Source organism: Empidonax traillii, unplaced genomic scaffold (assembly GCF_003031625.1).
Source record: "Empidonax traillii isolate 1590-97213 ecotype Southwest subspecies unplaced genomic scaffold, ASM303162v1 scaffold1271:size254589, whole genome shotgun sequence".
Taxonomy (NCBI): domain Eukaryota; kingdom Metazoa; phylum Chordata; class Aves; order Passeriformes; family Tyrannidae; genus Empidonax; species Empidonax traillii.
In genome coordinates, this window is record NW_020956464.1 from 4,767 (window position 1) to 31,892 (window position 27,126).

The following is a 27,126-nucleotide window of genomic DNA, read 5'->3' on the forward strand; positions in this document are numbered from 1 at the left end:
GGCAGGGGTCGTTGGCCCCTTGCCCTACAGTGGGGCATGCCCAGACTGTTGCCATGAGGTGATGAAAGGGCGCTGTTTGTCTGCCACTCAAGCACCGCCTTATGCTGCGTCCTGGCCCTATGTAGTGTAATGTAGAGCTGATGGAATGGCGTGTCAGCACTGCTGGGTGGAGCGATGCTCATCCTTCCATCCACACTGTGCTGCTCCGCGGGGACACCCGCCAAGCACGGGCACCGACCAACCCCTGCAGACCCTGGTAGACCTGGCCTGTCTGTGCAGGTAAGCACAGTTTATTGATAGGAAGCAACAGGGAAAGGAAACGTTTTATATCCTTTTTCTTGTATCCCTTTAATTCCCCTTTTACTAGCTAATGCTGTAATAGAGGCTGTTTGTGGTATTGTATGAATGCCAATAGATAAAGTAGGTTTTTTCTATTATTTTTTTTTAACTTTTGATTCTCTTTGCTAATAGTTGTTTTTTTTTTTACTCTCACTGCAATCAAATATATTTTGTAGTGTTTGAATGACTGTTGTACTTGTCTTTATTCTGGACATGTATCCTAACGAACCAGTACACCAGAACAATAACAAAGCTCTTCCCCTAATCCTGATGCATTTCTGTACATAAATTCCAAGGACCTACTCTCCCATGTTAAACAATACCAGGGCATATGTTTGTAACCTCCAAACATGGAGGCCTTGGGAGATGTATGCTAGTCAGCTCGTGTCAGGTTAAGTGATAAGAAGCTCATCTGCACACCCAGACGGGGCACTAACAGTGGTAGGAGGAGTGACAGGGCAGTTAATGCTCTGCCCTGGTTGCTCCATCCCTGGAGAGCTATCAGCTCACCAGGAATCCATCTCCAGAGAGAGCACAGAGGAACAGTGGCAAGGGACAACCCAAATTACGGGCTCCTGAGGAAGGGACATTGTGTCCCAGCTCCTTCAAGGGTTGCCCTGGGAGAGCCATCAGCCCTGTTGTCCAGGTTTGAAAGCCCTAAGGCACTGAGAGCAGATCACCATTTGAACTAGGGGGATTGTTGCCTTGGAATGTAGGACACATTATGGGATGCAGGGGAAGAGCAGTTTTGGATAGAACAGGGCTTGAGGGAAGGGGAGGACCCCAACCAGTGCAGTCTGTCTTCTCATGAAACTTAATTTCTAACTCCTGTGTGAGTCAATTTCTCTCTGCAAGAGCTGTTGAGCGTGGGGGTGTGAGTGCAGCAACTGCAGGAGGACCAGGGCATCAAACAACCCCCATGTCAACAGTGCTGGCAACTGAGTGACTGGAGCGGCTGGACTGCAGGGTTGGGGGGTGTGTGAGTATGGGGGTGTCCTGGATGGAAGTGGAAGGCTTAGACAAAGCCTTTAAAGAAGCTCAACTGCTTCTGAGTCATGAGGTACAGAAAGGATCCCCTGGCTTTCTAAATTCCTTCTCAAAGAGGAGTCTGTGGCTGGATCCAATCTTAGCCTCCGGCTGTGTCAATGGTGTAAATTTAAGGAATTACAGAGGTGTGATTAAATCACTTTGTCTCACAGGTTTTAATGATGGCAGATCAGAGGTATTTATATAAAATGAATTGTTTATTATGACAAATGAACTGGCAAGTGAAAACAGATGAAAAGTCTTAATCAGAATGATTTACTATAGGGTGAAAAGACTAAAAACCTACTAGTAGGGTATAATATAGCATAAAGTAGTACAGTGCACTGTATCAAAGCAATTCTAATAAAGAAATTTTATCAAAACCAGCCAAAGAAACAAGCATTAAGAAGAGATTGATATAAACCACCATAGGAGACAGCAGGCAGATCTCTCAACCCCAGGGGAGCGACCAGGATGAGCATTTGTTGATCTAGGAGAGTTTGGGCTGCTTTTCCTTCTAGAAGGAGCATCACTCCAGCTGGAGGGAGACCACTGGACAATATGTTTGCTGTTGGAAGTCCCATCATTCGAATGCTTTTATTTGAATGAGTGGGAAACGGAGAACAAATCCAGCAGTTCCTGCTGTTTGTTCTCAGTGTCACAGCCTGTGTTGGCTTTCAGGGTGAGCTTCTCTTCCAAGGCTCAGGTGGCATTTGCTCTGTGTGTGTTCTATTGGAGTGGCCCTTTGGAAAAGGGACTTTGGTCTCTTTTCTTTCTTTTATCGTTGTTAGTTGCAAGGCTCTGTTAGGACAGCTGGCTAATCCAGGGGTAAATCACCACGCTGCAGTCCTAGAAACATTGTCCTATAAATATAAAAAAGATAAACCATTTCATGATTTTCACTTTCGAGGTTCTTATTCTGTTGCAGCTTTACCTGCAGCAGATTTATTGTTCACTGCACTGTCCAGGACAGTTGGTTCCTCTGTGTCTGGAGCTGTTTTATTTCCATACAGGGAATTTGGGAGTCTCCTCCAAGATCTTCCACAACCATCTTGGGAGACAAAAGTCCTTCCCATTTCTGCTTGAGCAGCTCCTTCTCTTACATCTGGACATACACCCACTTTTCTGTCTGCTGAGGATATACTTGAACATCCAAGGTTATTAGAGAAGCTAAAATCACAAACTTATACAATGACAAGGGTAGTTCAGAATGTGGGAAATATCCATGGGGAACTGATCCTGTGTTGGTGCCCATTAGAGTCCGGATTCAGTCAGGATAATGGTCCTCGAGTGTCCATCAGTCACAGGTACAGGGTCCCTTTGGTTCCAGGAGTCCCCACAGTGTCACAATTAAACCCTTTCATTCCATGAGGTTCCACAGCATCCCAGTTGCCCTGATGACCCCACGAGGTTTCACAGTTTCCCAGGGTTCCTTTGGTTCCATGAGGTTCCACAGTGTCACAACGGCCCCTTGATTCCAAGAAGCCCTGTGATGTCATAGTGGCCACTTGATTCCATGAGGTTCCACAGTGTCCAGGGGTTCCTTTATCTCCATGAATTTCCACAGTATCACAGGGTCCCTTTGGTTTCACAAGGCCCCACAGGGTCACAATGGCCCCTTGGTTCCACAGGGCTCTGCAGTTGAAGTACTGAGGCCTGAACAACATCCCCTGAGCCAAAGTTGGCCTCTGGATGAACCTTCCAACCTAATGTTCTATTTCTCCGCGTATCCGCTCAGGAGCTAAAACTGTGTATAAGCACCAGTGAAATCTGTAGTAGGATAGGGCTGTATCTGTGTAAGATATATTTGTATCCACTCATTAGTGGAAAATATTTGTATTTGTTCATTACTAAAATATGTATGATTGTGAAATGTGCAAAATATGAATGTATTTATCTTTCTGTGTTTAGATCCCGGTCAAGGCCATGGCAGTCGATGTCTGGCCTTGTTTGGCAGCAGGTGGTGCAAGTTGAGTCCCTCGGTTTGCCCCTTAGGCCCTGGCCTGGCTTTGGGTGGAGAAATTACACCCTTGTTCCTTAGAGTCAGTGTCTGTGTGTCTTGTGCTGACCCTCTTCCCCTGGAGAAACAGGGTCCAGTGTGACACTGAAAGGGTTCATGGAACCCAAGCAATTTTGGGACAGGGTGGAACCTTTTAGAATCAAGGGGCCATTGTGACATTTCCGAATCTCAGGGAATCAAGGGGCCACTGGGACTCTGCAGGGCCTCATGGAAGCAAAGGAACTCAGGGACTCTATGGAAACTCACGGAACTAAGGAACCATTGTGACATTGATGGCCCTCATGGAAGCAAAGGAACCTAGAGATATTTTGGAACCTTTTGGAATCAAGGGTTCATTGTGAAACTGCAGGGCCTCATGGAAGCAAAGGAAAACTGGGACACTGCAGAACCTCATGGAAGTAAAGGGCCATTTTGACATGACAGGGCCTTATGGAACCAAAGGAGCCCTGAGACATTTCAGAAACTCGTGGAATTAAGGGGACACGGTCACACTGCAGGGTCTTATGGAGAACCCCGGGAACCTCAGGGAACAAAGGGACCATTTGGACCCTGAGGGGCCTCATGGATCAGAGAGGCTCGGCAGAGAGACCTTGACAGATCAGAGGGCTGAGAATCACCAACCACATGGAGTTCAACAAGGGGAAGTTCCCGATTCTGCCCCTGGGATGGGGCGACCACAGATGGAAAGACAGAGCAGGGCATGAGAGGCTGGGAAGCAGTGCCAGGAAAGGGCCCTGGGAGTCCTGATGGTGGCCAGTAGGCCCTGAGTCAGCAGTGCCCTGGCAGCCAGGAGGGCCAAGCCTGTGCTGGGGGCATCAGGGAGGGGATTTTCCCGCTCTGCTCTGCCCTGGGGGGGCCTCACCTGCAATAGTGGGGCAGTTTGGGGGGACACAATATAAGAAAGATATTGAGCCATTAGAGAGTGTCCAAAGGAAGCAACAAAGATGGGGAAGGGCCTTGAGAAGTTAAGTTTTGACTGAAAGCCCACAGTAAGACCTTAAATCATCTTGTATGTGAGCTGCTTTACACTGACGATGCTGCCCTCGTCACCCACACAGAAGCAGCTCTGCAACCTTTAACATCCTGCTTTGCAGAGGCTGCTGAGCTTTTTGGGCTTGAAGTCAGAGTGAAGAAGAAATAGTTTTCTATCAGCCTGCACCTCAGGAAGTCTTCCATCATCCCCATATCACCATTGACAAATCAGAGGTCAAATCAGTCTAGCAATTTAATTACCTGGGAAGCATCATCTCCTCAGACGGTAAGATTGATGCAGAAATAGACAACAGGTTAGCAAAGGCATACAGAGCTTTTGGTAAACTCCATAAAAGAGTTTGGCAAAACAAACACTTAAGAAAATACAAAGATCAGTGTTTACAGAGCCATTGTACTGTCTACTCTTTTATATGGGTCTGAATCAGGCGTCATTTACTGCCACCACTTGCGTCTCTTAGAACGCTTCCATCAGTGCTGCCTCTGTACAATCCTAACCATCCACTGGACGGATTATGTGACCAACACATCTGTCCTTGAACAGGCAGCAGTCACAAGTATCGAGGCCATGCTGCTGAGAACACAGCTGCGCTGGGCAGGGCACGTCTCCAGGATGCAGGACTACTGCCTCCCTAAGATCGTGCTATATGGGGAACTTGCCACTGGCTGCAGCAAGAGAGGAGCCCCGAAGAGGAGATACAAGGACTGCCTGAAACAATCCCTCAGCCTTGGCCATATTGATCACCACCATTGGTATACCCTGGCCACCAATCGGGAGGCCTGGAGACACACCATCTATAACGCTGCTGCTTCCTTGGGAACACACACAGGATCACTCTCGAGGAGAAAAGACAATGCAGAAAGAATCGTGCCTTGTCAATATCACCAAGGGAGTCTTTCTGCTGTGCCTTCTGCAACCGGACTTGTCTATCTTTCATTGGCCTTTTTAGCCATCAGTGCGCTTGTAGCAAGTGTGGGTAGAGCCCTTCTCAAATCTTCGTTTGCAAAGCCCAGCCATGATGATAACTTGAACCTTTAGCAAAAAAGGGAGCTTGGCAAAAATTAAAAGGGCAACATTCCACCAGAATAGAGCATTCCCCAAAGCACTGACTGATCACAGGCCAATCAAGAAAAGTCAGCAAAAAGCAAACCATCTGGTTTTATAAATGACTCAAACTATTGAGAAAGGAGATGAAGAGAAGAAGTAAAGACAGAAGAAGAGAGAATTGCAGCTCCCACACACAGTCTCGTGCCAGTCCAGCTTCCCATGCCCAGATGGAGGGTCCGACCACATGATGGCTGCACGGGGCTCCTTTGATTTGCTCTGCCCCCTGTGCCCACCCCCAGGGGGGACTTGTGGCCCACTGGCCACTCTGGGGCTCCAGAAGGTTGAGGGGCAGAGCTCCTGGTGTGCTGGAGCCAGTCTGGAGCTGGGTTAGTGGCTACAGGCTGTGGGATGGGGCAGAGCTCCCGGGCTGCTTGGGACTGACAGCAGCTCCAGGGCTGCCCAAGGAGGCTCCAAGGTCTGGGCAATGGAACAGGGCAGCACCTCACCTTCAGCAAATTCGACCTGTCCCTTCCCCACCCACACACACACTGGAGTTGTTCTGAGTCAAGAATTATCACAATAATCCAGTGTCTCATAGGTTCCTTTATTCCATGAGGTTCCATAGTGTCACAATGGTCCCTTATGCTCCAGAAGGCCCTGCACTGTGACCATGGTCCCTTGATTCCAGAAGATTCCCATATGTCACAGTGGTCCTGAGGATTCCATGAGGTTTTGTGGTGTCCCAATTGCACAGTGATTCCATCAGGTCCAGAGTGTCCCAGCACTCCTTTGAATCCATGAGGCCCTGCAGGGTCACAATGGTCCTTGGTGCTGTGAAGTTGCACAGGGTCACAATGGCCCCTTTGTCTCCACATGGCCCTGCAGGGTCACAGTGTCACAATGTCACAGGGTCACAATGGTCCCTTTGTCTCCACATGGCCCTGCAGGGTCACAGTGTCACAATGTCACAGTGTCACAAAGCCCCCTTGATTCCATGAGGTTCAGCACCTTCCCGGGACTCCTTTAGTTCTATGATGCCCTGGAGTGTCATCAAGGCCCCTGAATTCTGTGAGCTGCCCCAGGGTCCAAGGGCCTTTGGCTCCATTAGGTCTTGCACTGTGGCAATGGCCCTTGGATTCCAGGAGGTTCCTAAGTGTCACAATGGCCCTGATACCAAAAGGTGGCAGAAACAAACACCTCAACCCCAATTTGTAAATATTAAGACAGAAATTGTTCTTTTTTCAGCACTGCACGTTGGAAGGAAAGTTTCCCTAACTGAAGGTGCCAAATGACAGATGGATAGGGCTTCTTATTGCACACACTGGGTACATATTTATAAGATGTTCTTCTTTGATTTCTCCAGGTCCAAAGGTTGTTGTCTTGCCCTCAGTCCTTGAGCAGGCATATCATGATGGTGTTCCACCACCAAAAACTGTTACATTTCTTCTTCATCTTATCTGGGGAAACAGATCTTATTTACATCCTGTTAGTCTGAGTTACATCCCTGATCTAATTCTCCAGGACTTCTATAAGAGTACATTGTCCCTTCTTTGGGCATTCTGGAACACTGTGAGTCAAGTTTCTATTTCTCCCATCACTATCCCATGGCACAGGAAGGACATCCAGGGGATCAGGCCCAGCCAGCGTGGGGTTGGGAAAGGCAGGTCCTGCCTGACCAGCCTGGTCTCCTTTTCTGACAAAAGACCCACTTAGCAGCTGAGGGACAGGCTGTGGATGTGTCTGTCCTGACTTCAGGAAAGCCTTTGACCCCATCTCCCCAAGCATCTCCTGCACAAACTGGTTGCTCATGGCCTGGACGAGGGAACTGTTTGCTGGGGGAAAAACTGGCTGATGGCCCAGGGAGTGGTGGGGGATGGAACTAAATCCAGGTGGGACCGGTCACTAGTGGGGTTCCCTAGGGCTCAGGGGTGGGGCTGCTCCTGTTTAACATCATTATTGGTGATCTGGATGAGGGGATCACGTGCCCCCTCAGAAAATTCGCGGATACCATGAAGTTGGGTATGAGTGTGGATCTGCTGGAGGGCAGGAAGGCTCTGCAGAGGGATCTGGACAGGCTGCATCAATCAGGCCAAGTGTCAGGGCCTGCACTTGGGTCACAACAGCCCCCTGGAACACTCCAGGCTGGGGGCAGAGGGGCTTGAGAGCTGCTCAGAAGGAAGGGACTTGGGGTTGCTGCTTGACAGTGACTGGATATGAGCCAGAGTGTGCCCAGGGGGGCAAGAAGGCCAAGGGCACCCTGGCCTTTCTGGAGAACAGGGTGGCCAGCAGGACCAGGGCAGTGATTGTCCCTCTGTGCTGGGCACTGGGGAGGCCCCACCTTGAGTACTGTGTCCAGTTCTGGCCCCTCAGTGCAAAAAGGCCCTGGAGGGGCTGGAGCATGTCCAGAGAAGAGAACGGAGCTGGGGAAGGGCCAGGAAAACATGTCTGATGAGGAGCAGCTGAGGGAACTGGGGTTCCTTAGTCTGCAGAAGAGGAGGTTCAGAGTGCACCCCTCTACAATGTGCACTGCTACCTACGATGATCCCAAACAAGATTTTAGTGAGGTGGCGCTGGTCTTTTCTACCAAGTTTATAGTGAAAGGAAGAAGAAATGACCTTAAGTTGCCTTGGGTGAGGTTCAAGTTTGATATTACAAACAACTTTTTCCACTGAAGGAGTGTTCAGGCATTGGAGGAACTAGCCCAGGGAGCTGGTGGAGTCTCTGGAAGTGTTCAGATGGCATCTGGATATGGCACTTCGGGGTATGGTTTAGGGGTGGTTATGATGGTTTTGGTTGACAAGTGGACCAAAAGATCTTGAAGGTCTCTTCCAACCTTGGTGACTTTGTGATTCTCTGATCTGTCATCACAGTTTCGAGGTTTGAGCTCTAATAAGATCCTGGGGATGTTTTCTCAGTTGGGTCCCTCAGTGGGACCCATTAACATTACAAGAAACTTTACAGTTTGAATCTCACTTTGGTTTCTTGTAAGGGTTAAAAACTGATAACTCACTTGAATATCATCGGTTCCTATGTTGGATATTGTCTCTTTGTATTGGCTATCTAAATGTCCAATCACCACTCTCCCCACCAGCCTATATAAGCTGGGGGACATTTGAATAAACTCTCTTTTTCCTGCTGGCCTCCCTGCGTGCTGTGTGCTCTCTCTCTCCGGACAGAGGCCCCTCCGCTGCCTGTCCACGCCACGAGGGCAGGCAGCGGGGGGGGAAGAGGTAATCTCAGCCCTAGGAACCTTCACAGCGCCGGGAGAGACCCCCCAGAAGCCACTGAAACCCCGACAATTGGTGGAGAATGCCGGCAAGAATTCCGCCCACGATATCGGTAAACAATTTTAAAATATACTTTTGAATATAAACAGTGGGAACGATAACAGCTCGCTCCCCCTCCCCCATTGACTAATCCTGTCTCTGCGTTACCGGGGAGGAGAGACGTTTTTAAACAGCAATGCCGGCTCTGCTGAGCGCCCGGCGTTTGAACTGTGCCACGCCGACTCTGTAGCCCAGGGGGGCGGAGGGCCGAGGGACCTGCAGGCAAGCCGTGTGGTCTCGGCTCGGCGGCGGTGGCTGCGGAGCGTCGCGGGGCTGCTGAGTGCAACGTGGTGCGGACTTTGAAAAACAACACAGAAACTGCACGCGAGGCACGTGTCCCCAGCACGGAGGAGCGGCATTTTCAAACTGCCTGCCACGTCTCTGCCGCCGCTGGATGGAGAAAGCCGAGCGAGAACCGCAGGAACAGCGTCAGCCGCCGCCCTTGGAATGTTCCCCGCTCAGCCCCGACGCAGGGACTTTTCTTCGCCCCTACTGCAGGAAGAGGAGACGGAGGCTGCCGCTCCCGGAATGTGAGCTGGACTCTGCTGCTCCGTGCCCAGTTAGAGCCGTGCCGCCGCCCGGATCGCTCGACTCCGCTCTGGACACCGGGGGAGCGCCGAGAGACCGCCCACCTCCAGCCACGCGGTCGATCCAGCCACGCTGCCTGCGCACCCCCCAACCCTGTTCCCTCAACTTTTTTTTTCTTTCTTTACAATCTAGCTTCAAAGTACCCAAACCGGTTCTTCTCCTTTACTGTTCATATGTTAATTTCCAGATTGTTTTACTTTTACAGATTTTTCCCGTCATCATCAAAACAAAGGAAACCCAATAACAACCTCCCCCAACTTAATGCATTTTTGTTCCCTATTATTAATTTAGAAATCTCCACGCACAGAATGCACTCAGAAGTAAATGTGAGGAGTAGAGATCCAGTGAAAGTAAAGACCTCTCTGCCTGTTTTCCCTGCCACCTGGCTGTCGGCGCTGTCGCTCGCTCTCTAGGGGGCCATGAGCAGCCGCGGGGTAAAGGTGGGGGGCGGGGAGGGAGCATTTTCCCCCCCCAGAGCTAGAGGCAGTTGGCTTCTCGCCAAAGGAAAGCCTCTTGTTCCGGGGCTCCCCGTTTCCCATCCACTCAGCGTTCGTCAAATCGGCCGGATATGGCATGGCTGTCCTTACTTCTTCTGTGAAGGAGGGAGGCAGCAGCAGCACAGAAAAATGTTCTGTGTCGGGCGAACGCCCAGAGCTGGCGTCCCAGTGAAGGTGGGAGCAGCTCTGGCATATTCCTACATCCCTTTAACCCTGAAAACTTCCCCCCCCCCTGGAGCTAGGGGCAGTTGGCTTCTCGCCAAAGGAAAACCTCTTGTCCCGGGGTTCCCTGTTTCCCTGTCCAATCAGCGTTCGCCAAATGGGCCGGATAGGGCATGGCTGTCCTTACTTCTGCTGTGAAGGAGGGGGGCAGCAGCAACGCAGAAAACGTTCTGCGTCGGGCGAACGCCCAGAGCTGACGTCTCGGTGCATGAGAGCAGCCCTGGCATATTCCTGTATCCCCCTAACCCTGAAAACAGATAGCTCAGGTAGAGTCACCCAAACAGACTCAAGTAAAATCTAATTTCGAGATTTCTCTTTTTATAATAGGAACATAAGTCTTAAAATTACCTGTTTTCTCAAGTTCAATACAAATTGTCTTACTCACTTTCCCATTTTCATATCAACCTTTGTATCAACTTTTACCCCAGGTTTGACTACAAAATCTTCATTGTTAAATCCCCTTAAAATTACAAATGTTTGTCTTTATTATAAATAAGAAAGGGTGAATTGTAAGGGTTAAAAACTGATAACTCACTTGAATATCATTGGTTCCTATGTTGGATATTGTCTCTTTGTATTGGCTATCTAAATGTCCAATCACCACTCTCCCCACCAGCCTATATAAGCTGGGGGACATTTGAATAAACTCTCTTTTTCCTGCTGGCCTCCCTGCGTGCTGCGTGCTCTCTCTCTCTCCGGACAGAGGCCCCTCCGCTGCCTGTCCACGCCACGAGGGCAGGCAGCGGGGAGGGAAGAGGTAATCTCAGCCCTAGGAACCTTCACAGCGCCGGGAGAGACCCCCCAGAAGCCACTGAAACCCCGACAGTTTCTCAAGAGGTTCCTGCAACTCTCCTCAGGGTCTGATGTTCAGGGACTCATCCTCAAAGCCCCCAAGGCTGATGAAATGCCTGGGGCTGTTGCTGTGCTGCTGAGCTCGGCCGGGCTCCAGGCACACAGGGAGCTCCCGGCAATCAAGAAGAGCTTCGAAGAGATAGCTCTGCTGCTGAGCACCTTCTCTGCACAGTCAAGCAGGGATGAGGGCACTGCCTGCAGCATCCAGGGCACAGGAGAGAAGGCAGAGAGGTGAGAGGCAGCCTGGGCTAGGATGGGACTGAGCTCTCACTAGGGGAGAAACCTTCCAAGGATTTGAATGAAGAATTCTCTGGCTGGAGGACACTGAAACTTCCCTTCCTGCAGGGATCTCCTAAAGCTGCCACAGCCCACAGCTTGTAGGATCTTTCAGAAGGACTCTCCCAGTCCCTGCAGGGCAGAGGAAGTGACCCTATGGCAGAGCAGGGCAGGAGCTGCAGGCAGCAAGGGCAGACAGGAGATGAAAGGGATCCTGGGCTGGGAGGACAGGACAGAGCTCCTCACGGGAGGAACCTTGGCAGCCCTTTGGCATGGGAAGGCTGTGGCTGCAGAGCAGTGCAGGTGAGTTGCTGCAAGTGGCTCTTGCAGCTGCCAAATGCCAGCCCTGGCAGGAACTGTCAGGATGGCTGTGCTGGCTTTGCTAGGGGGCAGCAGGAGAAGCTGCTGCAGAGCAGGACTTGCTGCTGCCCCATCAGAGGCCCAGGGCCAGAAGGTTCCATGTGCCAGGGCTGGCTGTGGGGTGGCAAGGTGGGGGTGCAGCCAGGGGTGCCCAGGGCTGTGGGGCAGAGCAGGGTCCTGCTCCCCAGGGCTGTGTGTGCTGGGGCAGGGACTTTGCTGCCTGCCAGGGGCAGCTCTCAGCCTGGCCAAGGAGCTGCCATGGCCCTGCAGGGAGAAGGGGTGGGGGGAAGCAGTGAGCCCTCCTGGCAGGCCAGGGCTGCGCAGGGCCCTTCAGCTGCAGGCTCAGGGCTCCTCCCAGCTTCAGCTGCACCTGCTGCCATTTGCAAGAGGCCCTTCTCAGGAAGCACATCCACTGCCAACACCTGCCCCTTCCCAGCTGGCGCAGGGGGTCTGGGATCTGCTCTGCAGCCCCTGCCCAGGCAGAGCTGCTCCTGGGCCCTGGGCTGGGGATGGGCTCTGGCAGCACTGGCAGGAAGCTGAGCTGGGCACAGGGAGGGGCTGCTGGCAGGAACAGCTCCTCACACACACACACAGGCAGGGAGGGAGAGGCAGCTGCTGCCACAAGTGCTGGCCAGGGGATGTGGCCCCTCCCTGCCTGTGTCTGTGGCTCAGAGCCCTTCCCTGAGCAGCTCCTGCCTGGGCTCCTTTGCCAGCCTGAGCAGAACCTGTGCCCTCAGGCCCATGGGGGCTGGGCTGGGCATTGCCCTGCAGCAGCCAGAGCCCAGGCAAGGACAAGACCCTGATTTTCCTCTCTCTCTGGCTGTCACTCCTCCCTTGGCAGCAGCACTGGGGTATTTCCCTGCCATCCCCTGCTGCCTGGGCTCTCCTTGTTCTCACCCTTGGCTTTTCTGAGCCACTGTGGGGTTTGGGGGGGCAGATTCCGGTGCAGACACAAACCCTATGTGTGCTGCTGTTCCCTCCAGGAACTTCAAGCTCTTCAGTTGTTTTCCTGGGTGTCCTGCAGGGCTGCAGGTGCCCTCCAGGAGGGCACAGCTCTGCCAGAGTATCTCTGTGCTGCACAGGATCCCCATGGAGAAAACTCCACTGTGCTAAGTCCATGGAAATGCTCTGGGCAGCTGAGAGGGCCGAGATGAAAAAGTGAGGAGTGTGTCAATCTGTTCTTTGGACACAGATTCCTGGCCATCTGTGCAGTTTCTCTGTAGGGGAACAGTTGAGTATGATGCTCCTCCAGCTCCAAGCTGCCCGCACAGGGCAGCTGAGCACAGACTGATGGGCAGAGCAGCTCTTCTGTCTGCACTGAGGGACCGTCCCTGTGCCCTTAGAACCCACAAGACTTGACCTGCAGTGCATGGAAATGTCAGGGATTTCCAATATCCACAATCACTCCTAACTGTGGCTGGTGCAACTGGGGAACAAACACAAAGAATTCCCTCAGATCAGTCCTTCATTTGGGCAAATTGCAAACAGCAAAACTAAGAAGCTCTTGGATGTATCAGGAGCACATTTAATTGTAAATCACCCTGCATTCCAAGTTCCCTCTTCCTTCAGAGGAAAAAGGAGTCCTTGGGAGCCCATCCCAGAGTTTCTGCTTTAAATGGTGCCCTCAAGCAGCAACAGCCAGACCTCAGGGGAGGGAGCTTCCGGGTGGTCTGACTGAAGAGAGAGCCTGAGAGTGGGGTGGCTGTGAGAGGTGTCATTTTTGGCTGCAGCAGCCAGGTCTAACTCAGCATTGACTTCTCCTCCTCAACAGATCCAAACACTCTGAGGAAGCAGCAAATTCCCAACAGCAGCTCCATGGCCCAGTTCCTCCTCCTGGCATTTGCAGACAGGCAGGAGCTGCATCTCCTGCATTTCTGGCTCTTCCTGGGCATCTCCCTGGCTGCCCTCCTGGGCAACGGCCTCATCCTCAGCGCTGTAGCCTGCGATCACCACCTGCACACCCCCAGGGACTTCTTCCTGCTGCACCTCTCCCTCACAGACCTGGGCTGCATCTGCACCACTGTGCCCAAAGCCATGCACAACTCCCTCTGGGACACCACAACCATCTCCTACACGGGATGTGCTGCTCAGGTCTTTTTCTTTGTGTTCTTCATCTCAGCAATTACCTCCCCACCACGATGTGCTACGACCGCTACATTGCCATCTGCAAACCCCTGCACTACGGGACCCTCCTGGGCAGCAGAGCTTGTGCCCACATGGCAGCAGCTGCCTGGGCCTCTGGGTTTGTCACTGCTCTGCTGCACACAGCCAATACATTTTCCCTGCCCCTGTGCCGGGGCAATGCTCTGGGCCAGTTCTTCTGTGAAATCCCACACATCCTCAAGCTCTCCTGCCAACACTCAGGCTATCTCAGGGAAGTTGGTCTTTTTATGATAAGTTGTTTTTTTTTGTTTTTGTTGTTGCAATTTCATGGTTTTCTCCCATGTGCAGATCTTCACGTCTTTTCTGAGGATCCCCTCTGAGCAGGGACGGCACAAAGCCTTTTCCACGTGCCTCCCTCACCTGACCATGGTCTTTATTGTTATCAGCACCTCCTTCATTGCCTACCTGAAACTCCCCATCTCCTCCCCATCCCTTGATCCTATTGTGTCAGTTCTGTACTCGGTGGTGCCTCCAGCCCTGAACCCCCTCAACTACAGCCTGAGGAACCAGGATCTCAAGGATTCCTTGAAGAAACTGATAACTGGGTGTTTTTGAGAAGCAATACACTCTTCTTGTTCTCCATGTTATCTACCTCATTAAAGGCCAATGCTCTCATGTATTTCATTAAAGACTCCTATCTTCTTTTTTTTTTTTTTCCTACTTGTATGGGTCGTAAGTTTTGTTATTAACACCATATTTAGTTCAGTGTTTGCCTTTCTAGTCTGGCTGTAAAATTTGGAAATTGTACTCACCGTGTGCTTAAACAAAATAAACAACTCTGCCCTGACTGGTTTCCCTGACATCTTTCCTCTCTGACTTCTCTGGAGCTGCAGGGTCGGTGTCTCTATGCAGAGCTGGGCAACAAAAGAGTTCCAGCAGAGCAGCCCTGACAGGGAGCAGCAGCCCTTCTTCTTTCATGCTCTCCTCCTCCTGCCCTTGCCCACTGTCCTGCAGAGCCCTGTGTTGTTTGAGGCCTCAGTGCTCGGGCAGTCGAGGTCAGTCCTGCTGCAGGACTGGGCAGTGACTACAGGCAGGGACAGCCACGGGCACTGCTGGCACAGAGCTGACCTCTGCAGCAGCACTGCCATCTTGCAGGGGCATCTCCTCAGGGCAGGGCCTGACAGCTTCCATCTGCTTTCCAGTTGGCTCTGCAGGCTGTGCCCAACACAAGGCCCTGCAGAGGAAAACAGCATGAGCAGCACAAGTGTGGAGGGCTCAGGGTGGGGGCACCCAGCAGTGCCCTTGCACAGCCAGCACCGTTCCCAGCACTGGCCTCTCAGTCCAGGGCAGGGAGGTTGTTCTTCCCTTCAAGGAGGGACAGCAAATGACCAGCTCAGCAGTCCATGTTTGCCCTGCATGGACAAGACATGCCCGTGTGTCACGGCTTGGGGGTGGGGGTGGAAGGCTTGGACAAAGTTTCTTGGAGAAGCCTCTTGTTGAGCTATGAGGGGCAAAAAGGACCCCCTTGCTTTCTAAATTCCTGCCAGATGCCTGTGGCTGGATCCAACCTCAGGCTCAGATTGTGGTTTAAATTGAAGGAATTATAGAAGTTTTAATTAAATCACTGTATCCTGCAGGTTTTAGTGATTGTCAATAAGAAATATTTATATAAAAATTAATATTTATTATGACAAATGAACCGAAAATTGATCAGAAAAATGAACAGACAAAATACCTCAATCAGAATTATTTACTACACAGTATAAAAGCCATAAACTCCTAGCAGTATAGTGTAAGATAGGACAGTGCAGTCTATCAAAGTCATTCTATTAAGGAAATTGGATCAGGGCAGCAAAAAGATTGAGGTAACTCAGCCCACAACAACAGGGGGTAGTTTTCTCCCTTTCACTTAACCCCTGGGCAGTGACCATGAAGAGTTGTCCCTGCTTCATGGGAGAAGCTCCACACACTTCAAGGAAGTCTGGGGAAGAATCTGCCACATGAAAGTTGGACAGGGCTTTTATAGGTCGAAAGAGTTTGACTGCCAGACATATTCCAGGCCAGGGAGCAGCTTATCTGTCCAATTCTGCTTCAGAAAGAAGGCAGTGTTTTGGAAGTTTCATGAAGCATTTTGGCTTATGCAGAATTCAGCATTAAAAAAAGAACCTTGACACCAGCAGTAACTCACCACAGAGAGCTTGCACTGTTTGTATTCTCTGACCATTTTGTAGGTATAATCAGAGCAGAGCATCCTGCCAGAAATGGACCCTTGATTGCTTGAGGTTCCAAAAACTCTCAGGGTTCCCTTGGTTCTAGGAGGCCCTGCAGTGTCACAATGGACCCTTGATTCCATGAGGTCCTGGAGTGTCACAATGGTCCTGATGATTTCATGAGTTTCCACTTTGTCCCAGCATTCCTTTGGTTCCACGAGACCCTCCAGTGTCACAGTGGCCCCTAGATTCCACGCTGTTCCCAAAGATCCCAGGGTTCCCTTGGCTCCAAGAGGCTCCCCAGTGTCCCAGCGGCTCCTCGATTGCAGGAGGATCTGCAGTGTCCCAGTGAGCACTCGGTTCCACGAGGGGCTGTTGTGGTTTAGCTCCATTTCCCTATTGCAGCCCGTGCTGAGATGCCGTGAGAGCTGCAGAGCACAAAGCTGATGCCAGGGCGGGCCCTGCTCCTCTTTGGTGCCCGGGGCTGCCAAGAGAGGGAGTCCCCGGCCGCTGCCCCCGGAGCCGCCGCGCCGTCCCCTCAGCGCCCGCGGCCCCGCCGGGCCGGGACCGTGTCTGCCGGAACCGCCGCTGCCACGAGGCTGCCCCGCTGCTGCTTTGGGACTGCGTTGCCCTGCAAGGCCCGGCACCGGCTTCCCCCGCTGCCGGCGCCTCGAAGCGGAGCCCCCGCTCCTGCAGCGCCTCGGAGTCGCTGTTCCGCCGCCACAGCGGCTGCTGCGGCGTCTGTGCCCGGAGCCCCCGGTCCCGCGGGGCTGCCGCAGTCACCGCCGCTGGTGCCGCACGCGCGGCCGCGACTCTGCCCCGGCTGCCCCGGGACCTGGGACGGCCTCGGAGCTGCGCTGCCGCCTCAGCGGCCACAGGGACACAGGCACTGGGGGGACCTTTGCTCTGCAGCTGCGGCCTCCTTGCTTAGTTCTCTCTGGCTCTGGGCTTTGGCAAAGTTGGGGTTAATTTCCCAGCTCCGCTTGAACACCTCAGGAATTCAAAATGTTCCTAATGCAGGGGGAGGGGTTTCTATTGCATTGGAGGTGCGCCCCTCGGGACACATTGTCAATAAACCATCCAGCTGACTTGCATGGGTTGGCTTGCTCAGTCAATGCTTTCGGGAATGCTCTGTTCTGGTTGAATGTTGCCCTTTCAACTTTTGCCCAGTTCCCTTATTTTCTAAAGTTTACCAGTAAAAGTGTGATATTTGACCCCCTGAGAAAACGTGTGTAGCATCTTCTCCTTTCTCCTTTTAAAATATCTGGAGGGTGGATATTTTTGGTGCCTTCTATGTTTTTTTTTAAAGTAAAAACCCTTTGAGGAGCTCATAGCTCAAACCTGGGGTCTTACAGTCACCATCCCTGGAAGTCTTCAGAAAATATTGAGCTGTGGCACTTGGGGACACGGTTCAGTGGTGAAGATGCCAGTGTTGGGTTAATGGTTGGACTCCATGATCTCGGAGGTCTTTTCCAACCTTAACAATTCTGTGATTCTGTGGTGACTCAACCACTTCCCTGGACATTCTGTTCCAATGCTTGAAAACCCTCAGTCATCCCTTTGGTGCTTCAGCCAAGGAACAGACCAGTGATATTCACAGTGTTCCTGGATCACAGGATATCTAAAGCCAAGGACATTTCCCTCAAGAACCTTGTCCTTCCTGCAGATCAGTCACCTGAAGCCTCCAGGTCCTCCACAGAGGCAGAGAACCCCCAAGCAGCAAAGCCCTGTCCTGCCAGGCTGCACAGCCCACCCTGTGTCTCTCTGGCCTGGGCACAGCAGGGTTTGCTCTCCTTGGGGCACCTCAGCCCCTCTGCCATTGCCATCTGCCCCCAGCCCAGCAGGCTCTGGAGCAAAGCACGGCTGAGGGCCAGCACAGCTCTGCTCTGAGAGAGAGAACCTGCAGGCAGGGAGAGGAAAGAGGACAAAGTCTTGTTTAAGCAGCCTAAGGAATAATAATAATGGGCTCAGTGACCTCCTGTATTCCTGGGCACTTTCCTGACCCTGTGTATCAGGTTTGGTAGCAGGGAGGGGGCTTCAGGTTTGCCTTAGGGAAGAAGAGATCAAGAGTTGACTCTGTGACAAGAGAGAGACAGTTCCAGGTGGCTCCAAAATGGACCAGCCACTTCCCAAAGCTGAGTCAAAAATCAATTGCAGAGGCACCTCTGGGATAACCCTTCGGAGAAAGGATAAAATCCAGGGTGCTGGAACTGAGAGAGGAGTGAGGGAAATGAGGGAGAAACAACCCTGCAGGCAGCAAGGGGAGTGGAGAAGGAGGAGGAGTAAGAGAGAACCTTGGTGGTCCCCTGGCAGCCAAAAGCCAACCCACCAGGCCTGACAGCCACAGCTCAGCCCAGCACAAAAGCTCCTTGAGCTCTGGAGGTTCTTTGCAGCAGCTTTTTAGCAGAGCTGCCAGATGGGCCAGCAAAGGGGATGCTCAGCTGGGTCTGAAACCTGAGTGATCCTTGGCAGCCTTGCATCCAGTAAAATGATAGAAGAGTTTTGGTTGGAAGGGACCTTTGAAGTTCATCTATTCCTACTCCCCTGTAATGAGCAAGGACATCTTCAACTACATCAGATTGCTCAGAGCCCCATCCAACCTGACCTTGAATGTTTTCAGGGATGAGGAATCATCTCTCTGGGCAACCTGTGCCAGTGTTTCACCACCCCCTATGTAAAAAACCCTTGGTTATATCTACTTCAAACCTGCCTTTTTTTAGTTTAGATCTATTTTTCCTATCACACCATCTCTAGGCCCTACAAAAAGTTTGTCTCATCTTTCTTTGAAGTTTGTGAGGTGGTGCATCATCCCCCGCATTGTCCTCAGGCCTGGTCGATGATCTCAGCAGCTCCTGACAAGCTCCTGACCAAACCAGCTGAGCAATGAAGAGCCCCTGGACTGGACCAGGGGTGTGGTGAAGTGTTCCTGGACTGGACCAGGGGCTCCTGGATGACACAGGTGGGAAAAATCCTGAGTGTAACAGGTGGTGAGCACAGGATAATCAGTCATCCCAGGGAAGCCTTGGAACATTCCCTGCCAGAATCACACGCCAAATTGAACAGTTTGGATACAATTCCCAAATATTTTGGAAACTCCAGTAATTACTGGCAGGAGGATGGAAATTCAGCAGGTAACTAAAGCCAGTGCCCTTGTGAGCCCACACCCAGCGGTGCTGAGGGAGGCCCTGGGAGCTCCCCAGAACCTCCCTCTCAGTGGGACACCTCTCGCAGACTCCTGGAGCTCGGGAACCCTCCAGTTTGCAACACTGCAAAGAGCATCGCTGATGCCCAGGACAATTCTGATCCCCCTCAACAAACACTCCTCCAGGGGTGACCCTTGTCAGTTGGGAAACACAAAGGGAGGTGTGGGGTTGTTTCACAGACAACAAGGAGAATTTTGGAGAGGGACCTTCACACACCCAGATCTTGATGTGTCCCCATATCTCTGCCTGGGTGTGGGTGTGAATTGACTGTGGTGTGAGTGTTGTTATTTTGAATCTTTAATTCAGTCACTGTTAAACTGTAGCACCTGCTATTGAATCAATCAATAACTGTTAAGTTGGTCAACGATTATGTGCTACTAATCTTTTGCCCCCTTTTTTTGTGTCCAAATCCTTTGTACCCTGACCCTCTTGCATCCCAAGGCTCTGCGTAAATCACTCCCTTTCATAGAAAAAGTATATTTTTGTGACTTCCACTTTAAAATCTTTCTCATTCCCTAAACTACAAAGGAACTCCAATTAGCTGTTGAAGACTTGAAAACATCAAGATAATTAAAAGAAGGAAAATAATTTGATTTCCTGTATTTCAATGAGCCCCACAGTGTGTTTAAAGTCTATTGTCCTTTATACCTTTGAGTTTTGATGTTTTTGATTTTTTTAATTTTTGTAGATCTTAGAAGTAGTTATGTAGTAAATGTAGATTTTAGAGTAGCAACATATTATCCCTTTACCCTTAACACACCAGCTCAAACCCCTGTTACCCATTCCCATATCAATTCCCTAAATTCCATAGCCTGTTTAGTCTCTTTTTCAAGGTAGTACTGTAGAAGAACACCCTAACCCTACGGAACAAGATATAGCTGTAGACCCAACAATCTTCAGGCCTAGAATTCTGGAAGGCCTCCAAGGACATTACGTGCTCTGAGGAAGATGAAGATGAAGAAGAGGGGGTCCCAAAACGACCCCAGACCCAATTCCCAAGAGGCGTGGCGGGGGCAGAACCTGGGTGGTAGCTGGACGGGATTGGGTGAAAATCATTATAAAAACTGTGAACATCTGTATTTTGGGATCGGGCGCTGGTGGTATTCCAGAAAGCCTGGGGGCTCATTAAAACCTTTGTATCCTTATCTTATCTCCTACCTAATTTGGCTTGGAGTCTTTTTTTCCCCACAGCCATTTAGGCAACATCCTCAACTACTGAGAGAAGATTGAAGAAGCTGCTCAAGAAGTAGAAGCCAAACTCCCAGTCCCCTTGAAGCATTGCTGGGCCCCACTGAGGGCAGGACCTGACAAAGCCTCCCCAGGGACTCCTTAGAGCAGATCCTTGCAGGTCAGGAGTGCAGGGAGACAAAGGAAAGTTGCTTGTGGTGGCCTGAGTGGCAGAGGCAGCTGCCAGAGCCAAGGGCACAAAGGCCTGGGTGCCTTTGGGCCTTGCAGCCCTGCCAGAGCCCTTGGCCATGTCTGCTGCAGGCTGTGCTCCCCTGTCCCTGCTGCTCCTCTGGCCTTGCAGGCTGCACACACCCCTCCTGCTTTCCCACCCCCCTCCCAGCAGCATTTCTGGGCCCTCCCTGATGGCTCTGCTGTCCCCCAGCTCTGGCTGCTGCCATGTGCACTTGGCCTTCTTAGCTTTGATGCTAAGCCCCTGTGCCCCAGGACATCCCTGACAGAGCCCAGGCCCCTCTCCTGGGGGTCACTGCAGAGCTGAGCAGATCCAGGTCACCTCCCATTGCTCTGCCAACCCCTTGGGCCTGCTCTGGGCCCTGCAGGTCCTTGCCCTGCTCCCAAGGGCTGTGGGGGTTCTTCATGGTCAGGCCTTGGACTTTAGAGCTCAGAGTGGGGATTAGGTAGAACTTTGGCAGGTTTGTTGTTCTGCTGGCAGGGTCTGGTTCATGATTAGGGTTTTGGGCTGGGTTAGGGTTAAAGCTCGTGTTTTCCTAGCAACAATGCAGGTTTGGGATTGGGGTGGGCATTGGAGGACAAATAAGAGTCTGGAGTTCTGGGTTTGGGCTTTTTCTGTCTTGGAATTAGAGCAGTGGATTCCTTTCAATGGGAGGGGCAGCACTTTTGGGGAGTGTTGTGGCTTGAGGTTACAAAGTGTGTAAAGGTCCATCAAGAGTGTTTGCACAGTCAGTGTTTTAGCACCCTCAGCATTACCTGGACCTTTTGTTTACTCATCAAAATCTTTCCTCTGTGTTGGCCAATCCCCTCTTCCACAATTATCTTAACCCTTTTGTCCCAGTTCCTCTGAACCTCCACAGCTGTTCCATCAGGATGGGCTCAGCTTTGTGCTGATGCTGTGCAACCCCATGGAATCAAGGGGCCACTGTGACACTGCAGGGCCCCCTGGAAACAAAGGAACACAGGGACACAGGGATCTGGTGGAACCAAGGGGCCATTTTGACCTGTGGGGCCTCATGGAAAAATGGAACCCTGAAACCTTTTGGAACCTCATGGAACCAACGGGCCTTTCTGACACTGAGGAACCTCATGGACTTAAGAGCCAGCTGATGGTGCTCCCTTCCACTGACGCTCTTTTGAGGCCATGGAGGGTGCTGAGAGGGGCCCTGCCTTGTTCCAGAGCTGGGACATGGCTTTGGGGACTGCCCAGGATCATCCTATGGAAGTTCACTGTGGGTAACAAAAAACACTCTCCAAACTCCTTTCCCTGTACCTGCTGTGTCCTCTGGGATTGCAGAGCTCTCTTTGCCACTTCCTAGAAAGATTTATTTCTTTCTGTCTGGGTGACTCCACCCTGGGCAGGATTCTACTCCAGGGCTCCAGTCACTGCTGACTGGATGGGACAGGCTGTCCCTGCAGATCCTCTATGCTCTCCTGCAGTTCCTCATTTCCCACAGACAAGTCCTCATCTGCCATCAGAGCCAGCACAAGCTGCAGAGCCCCTGGCAGGTGACCTGGAGATCCTTTGTCACCTCCATTCCCCATCGGCCACCAACACACAACATCTGAGCCAGCCCTCAGTCCCTGAAGTCCCAGTGGGTCCCTGTCCTCCCTGCACTGTCTCCATGGAGAAACAAGCAAAGCAACAAGACTTTGAAGACTATTCCTTGGACTTCTTCTCCATACCAGTGTTGGGAAAAAAGCTCAGCGTTCAGGAAGTGCCTGCAGGGGAAGCCCTTTGCTGATGGAAGTGCTGGTGTGGAGCCCAGCCCTGTCCCAGCAGTGCCCAGGGCCTGTCCCTGCCTGTGGTCCCAGGACTGACACACAGCATGACAGTGACTGAGCTGCCAGAGCACTCAGACCTTGGACACGGACAGCAAAGGAGAGGGGAGGAGTGCAAAGAGAGCAGTTCTGGAAAGACCCAGTTCTGGTACTCCCTGGCAGGGCTGGGACTCTTTTCCCCTCCACATCTGCAAACATGGAAATGCCCTCCAGCTTCAGGGGAGGTCTTGGGGAAAGGATCAGGAAAAGAAAATTTATATTCTTTCTTACACTCAGAGATTATGATTCCTCATGTATAAACTAACATAGGCAGGATCTTTGACAAATACCATACTGCATGAATTTTATTTTGCTTAAGTGCACACAGAGCATGATTCCTGATAAGTACATTTTGTGGGTCAAAAAAAAAAAAAAAAAAGAGGTAGAGAGTGAATTATATATGGCATGAAAAAAAAAATCAGCATTAATAATAAGAACAGAGGGAAAAAACAGGAAAGCCCCTGATCTCCACTACTATCAGTAGTATTACAACGCAGGCAGGGCCTAAAATGTGTTACACAATGAGTGTTCTGCAGAAGAAAATATGCAGTTTCTTGATCCTGAAAAATATCCAGTCATCATTTTCCTTATGGCATCCTTGAGCTCCTGGTTCCTCAGGCTGTAGATGAGGGGGTTCAGGGCTGGAGGCACCACCGAGTACAGAACTGACAGGGCCAGATCCAGGGATGGGGAGGGGATTGAGGCGGACTTCAAGTAGACAAATGTGCCAGTGCTTATAAAGAGGGAAACCATGGCCAGGTGAGGGAGGCACGTGGAAAAGGCTTTGTGCCGTCCCTACTCAGAGGGGATCCTCAGCACAGCCCTGAAGATCTGCACATAGGAGAAAACTATGAAAATGAAACAACCAAATGCTAAACAGCCACTAACCCCAAGAAGACCAATTTCCCTGAGGTAGCCTGAGTGTGAGCAGGAGAGCTTGAGGATGTGTGGGATTTCACAGAAGAACTATATAAAGATATATATATATAAAGATTTTTTAGTGAGAACAAATTCTCCCAGAACTAACACCCATACCAAGAGAAAAAAAATAGTGAAGATACTGTGAGTCTTCAATGAAGTACATAAAAGGATTGGCCTTTAATGAGGTACATGACATGCAGAACAAGGAGAGTTTATTGCTCCTTAAAAACACCCAGTTATCAGTTTCCTCAGGGCATCCCTGAGCTCCTGGTTCCTCAGGCTATAGATGAGGGGGTTCAGGGCTGGAGGCACCACCGAGTACAGAACTGAAAAAAACAGGTCCAGGGTTGAGGAGGAAATGGAGGGGGATTTCAGATAGGCAAAGAATGAGGTGCTGGTAACAATAGAGACCATGGCCAGGTGAGGGAGGCACGTGGAAAAGGTTTTGTGCCATCCCTGCTCAGAGGGGATCCTCAGCACAGCCCTGAAGATCTGCACATAGGAGAAAACAATGAAAATGAAACAACTGAACATGAAACAGATAATAACCACAAGAAGGCCAATTTCCCTGAGGTAGCCTGAGTGTTGGCAGGAGAGCTTGAGGATGTGTGGGATTTCACAGAAGAACTGGCCCAGGGCATTGCCCCGGCACAGGGGCAGGGAAAATGTATTGGCTGTGTGCAGCAGAGCAGTGACAAACCCAGAGGCCCAGGCAGTTGCTGCCATGTGGGCACAAGCTCTGCTGCCCAGGAGGGTCCCGTAGTGCAGGGGTTTGCAGATGGCAATGTAGCGGTCGTAGCACATCGTGGTGGGGAGGTAATTGCTGAGATGAAGAACACAAAGAAAAAGAGCTGTGCAGCACATCCTGAGTAGGAGATGGTTGTGGTGTCCCAGAGGGAGTTGTGCATGGCTTTGGGCACAGTGGTGCAGATGCAGCCCAGGTCTGTGAGGGAGAGGTGCAGCAGGAAGAAGTCCCTGGGGGTGTGCAGGTGGTGATCGCAGGCTACGGCGCTGAGGATGAGGCCGTTGCCCAGGAGGGCAGCCAGGGAGATGCCCAGGAAGAGCCAGAAGTGCAGGAGATGCAGCTCCCGCCTGTCTGCAAATGCCAGAAGCAGGAATTGGGCCATGGAGCTGCTGTTGGGCATTTTCTCCTTCCTCAGAGTATTTTGATCTGGTGAGGAGGAGAAGTCAATGCTGAGTTAGACCTGGCTGCTTCAGCCAAACAGGACACATCTCAGCCACCCCACTCTCAGGCTCTCTCTTCAGTCAGACCACCCGGAAGCTCCCTCCCCTGAGGTCTGGCTGTTGCTGCTTGAGGGCACCATTTAAAGCAGAAACTCTGGGATGGGCTCCCAAGGACTCCTTTTTCCTCTGAAGGAAGAGGGAACTTGGAATGCAGGGTGATTTACAATTAAATGTGCTCCTGATACATCCAAGAGCTTCTTAGTTTTGCTGTTTGCAATTTGCACAAATGAAGGACTGAGCTGAGGGAATTCTTTGGTTTTGTTCCCCCAGTTGCATCTGCCACTGTTAGGAGTGGTTGTGGATTTTGAAAATCCCTGACATTTCTTTTGTACAGCACGGAAAACACTTGTTGGTTCTGAGGGCACAGGGATGGTCCCTCAATGCAGACAGAAGAGCTGCTCTGCCCATCAGTCTGTGCTCAGCTGCCCTGTGCTGGCAGCTTGGAGTTGGAGGAGCATCACACTCAATTGTTCCCCTACAAAGAAACTGCACAGATCTCAAGGAATCCATGTCCAAAAACAGACTGACACACTCCTCACCTTTTATCTCTCTCCTCCCAGAGTGAGACACAAAATGCTCATTGCAGCTGCCCAGACCATTTCCACGGAGCTAGCACTGAAGTGTTTTCTCCATGGGGATCCTGTGCAGCATAGAGATACTATGGCAGAGCTGTGTCCTTCTGGAGGGCACCTGCAGCCCTGCAGGACACCCAGGGAAACAGCTGAAGAGCCTCAAGTGTCATGGTGGGCACTTGGGCACTTTGCTCCCACACACACATCCCCACAGTAGCACCAAAAAGGTTTGTGTCTGCACCGGAATCTGCCCCCCCAAACCCCACAGTGGCTCAGAAAAGCCAAGGGTGAGAACAAGGAGAGCCCAGGCAGCAGGGGATGGCAGGGAAATACCCCAGTGCTGCTGCCAAGGGAGGAGTGACAGGCAGAGACAGATGGAAATGAGGGCCTTGTCCTTGCCTGGGCTCTGGCTGCTGCAGGGCAATGCCCAGCCCAGTCCCCGTGGGCCTGAGGGCACAGGCTCTGCTCAGGCTGGCAAAGGAGCCCAGGCAGGAGCTGCTCAGGGAAGGGCTCTGAGCCACAGACACAGGCAGGGAGGGGCCACATCCCCCTGGCCAGCACTTGTGGCAGCAGCTGCCTCTCCCTCCCTGCCTGTGTGTGTGTGTGAGGAGCTGTTCCTACCAGCAGCCCCTCCCTGTACCCAGCTCAGCTCCCTGACAGTGCTGCCAGAGCCCATCCCCAGCCCAGGGCCCAGGAGCAGCTCTGCCTGGGCAGGTGCTGCAGAGCAGATCCCAGACCCCCTGAGCCAGCTGGGAAGGGGCAGGTGTTGGCAGTGGATGTGCTTCCTGAGAAGGGCCCCTGCAAATGGCAGCAGGTGCAGCTGAAGCTGGGAGGAGCCCTGAGCCTGCAGCTGAAGGGCCCTGCGCAGCCCTGGCCTGCCAGGAGGGCTCACTGCTTCCCCCCACCCCTTCCTGCAGGGCCATGGCAGCTCCTTGGCCAGGCTGAGAGCTGCCCCTGGCAGGCAGCAAAGTCCCTTTCCCAGCACACACAAACCTTCTGAAAGATCCTACAAGCTGTGGGATGTGGCAGCTTTAGGAGATCCCTGCAGGAAGGGAAGATAACCTTTCCTACAGCCAGAGAATTCTTATGTCAAAGCCTGTGAATGTTTCTCCTGTAGTGAAAGCTCAGTCTCCTCCCAGCCCAGGCTGCCTCTCACCTCTCTGCCTTCTCTCCTGTGCCCTGGGTGCTTCAGGCAGTGCCCTCAGCCCTGCTGGGCTGTGCAGAGGAGCTGCTCCTGGGCAGAGCTGTCTCTTTGAAGCTTTTTTTGGTTGCCAGGAGCTTCCTGTGTCCCAGCTCAGGAGCTAAGCAACAGCCCCAGGCATTTCATCACCCTCGGGGGCTTTGGGGATGAGTCCTTGAACATCAGACCCTGAGGAGAGTTGCAGGAACCTCTTGAGAAAGCAAATTGAGATTCAAACTGTAAAGTTTCCTGTTGTAATAATGGGTCCCACTGAGGGATCGAACTCGGAAAACATCTTGTGAGAGCAGAAACCTGGAAACTTTGATGAAAGGTCAGAGAATCACAAAATCTTTAAGGTTGGAAGGGGCATTCAAGATCTTTTTGTCCAACTGTCAACCAAAACCACCATAATCACACCTAAACCACATCCCAAAGTGCCATATCCAGATGCCATATGAACAATGCCAGAGTTTGAATCACCTTCCTAGGAATCCTATTCCAATGCCTAAACATTTAGTGAATAAACAATCTAGAAGCTCAGGATGCACTGTTTCTAAAATTGGCAGTAAATTAAATGATTATTGTCAGGAAATATTAAGGTCCCTCCAAAATCCCACTCCAATGGACATGGTTAAGGCATGTTGCAATGTAGGATCCAACAGGTACAACAAATCCCTACCAACTGAACTCCTGGCAGTGTAACAACAACAGAAGGAGGCTACGTGTAACAATTGCACACAAACAGGACATTTTAGAAGGGATTGCCCTCATCTGAAAAGAAGAGACTCTACAGTACCGCCCAGCTTGTGTCCCCGATGCCAAAAGGGATTGCACTGGGCCAGTGACTGTAGATTTCTTATGACAGAGAGGGGAGGCCGCTTTCATCAAAAGCTGCACAAAGGCTGGCCTCG

The 27,126-nt window shown here is 51.6% G+C and overlaps 1 long non-coding RNA gene across 1 annotated transcript; it reads left to right on the forward strand.

Annotated features, from left to right (window-relative positions):
• The first annotated feature begins 2,939 nt into the window (after positions 1 to 2,939).
• LOC114069475 lies at positions 2,940 to 22,177 on the forward strand. The gene is made up of 4 exons (XR_003573784.1): positions 2,940 to 3,114; positions 11,990 to 11,992; positions 19,692 to 19,697; positions 22,166 to 22,177. It is a non-coding gene; the product is annotated as an uncharacterized LOC114069475 (long non-coding RNA).
• The last annotated feature ends 4,949 nt before the right edge of the window (positions 22,178 to 27,126 follow it).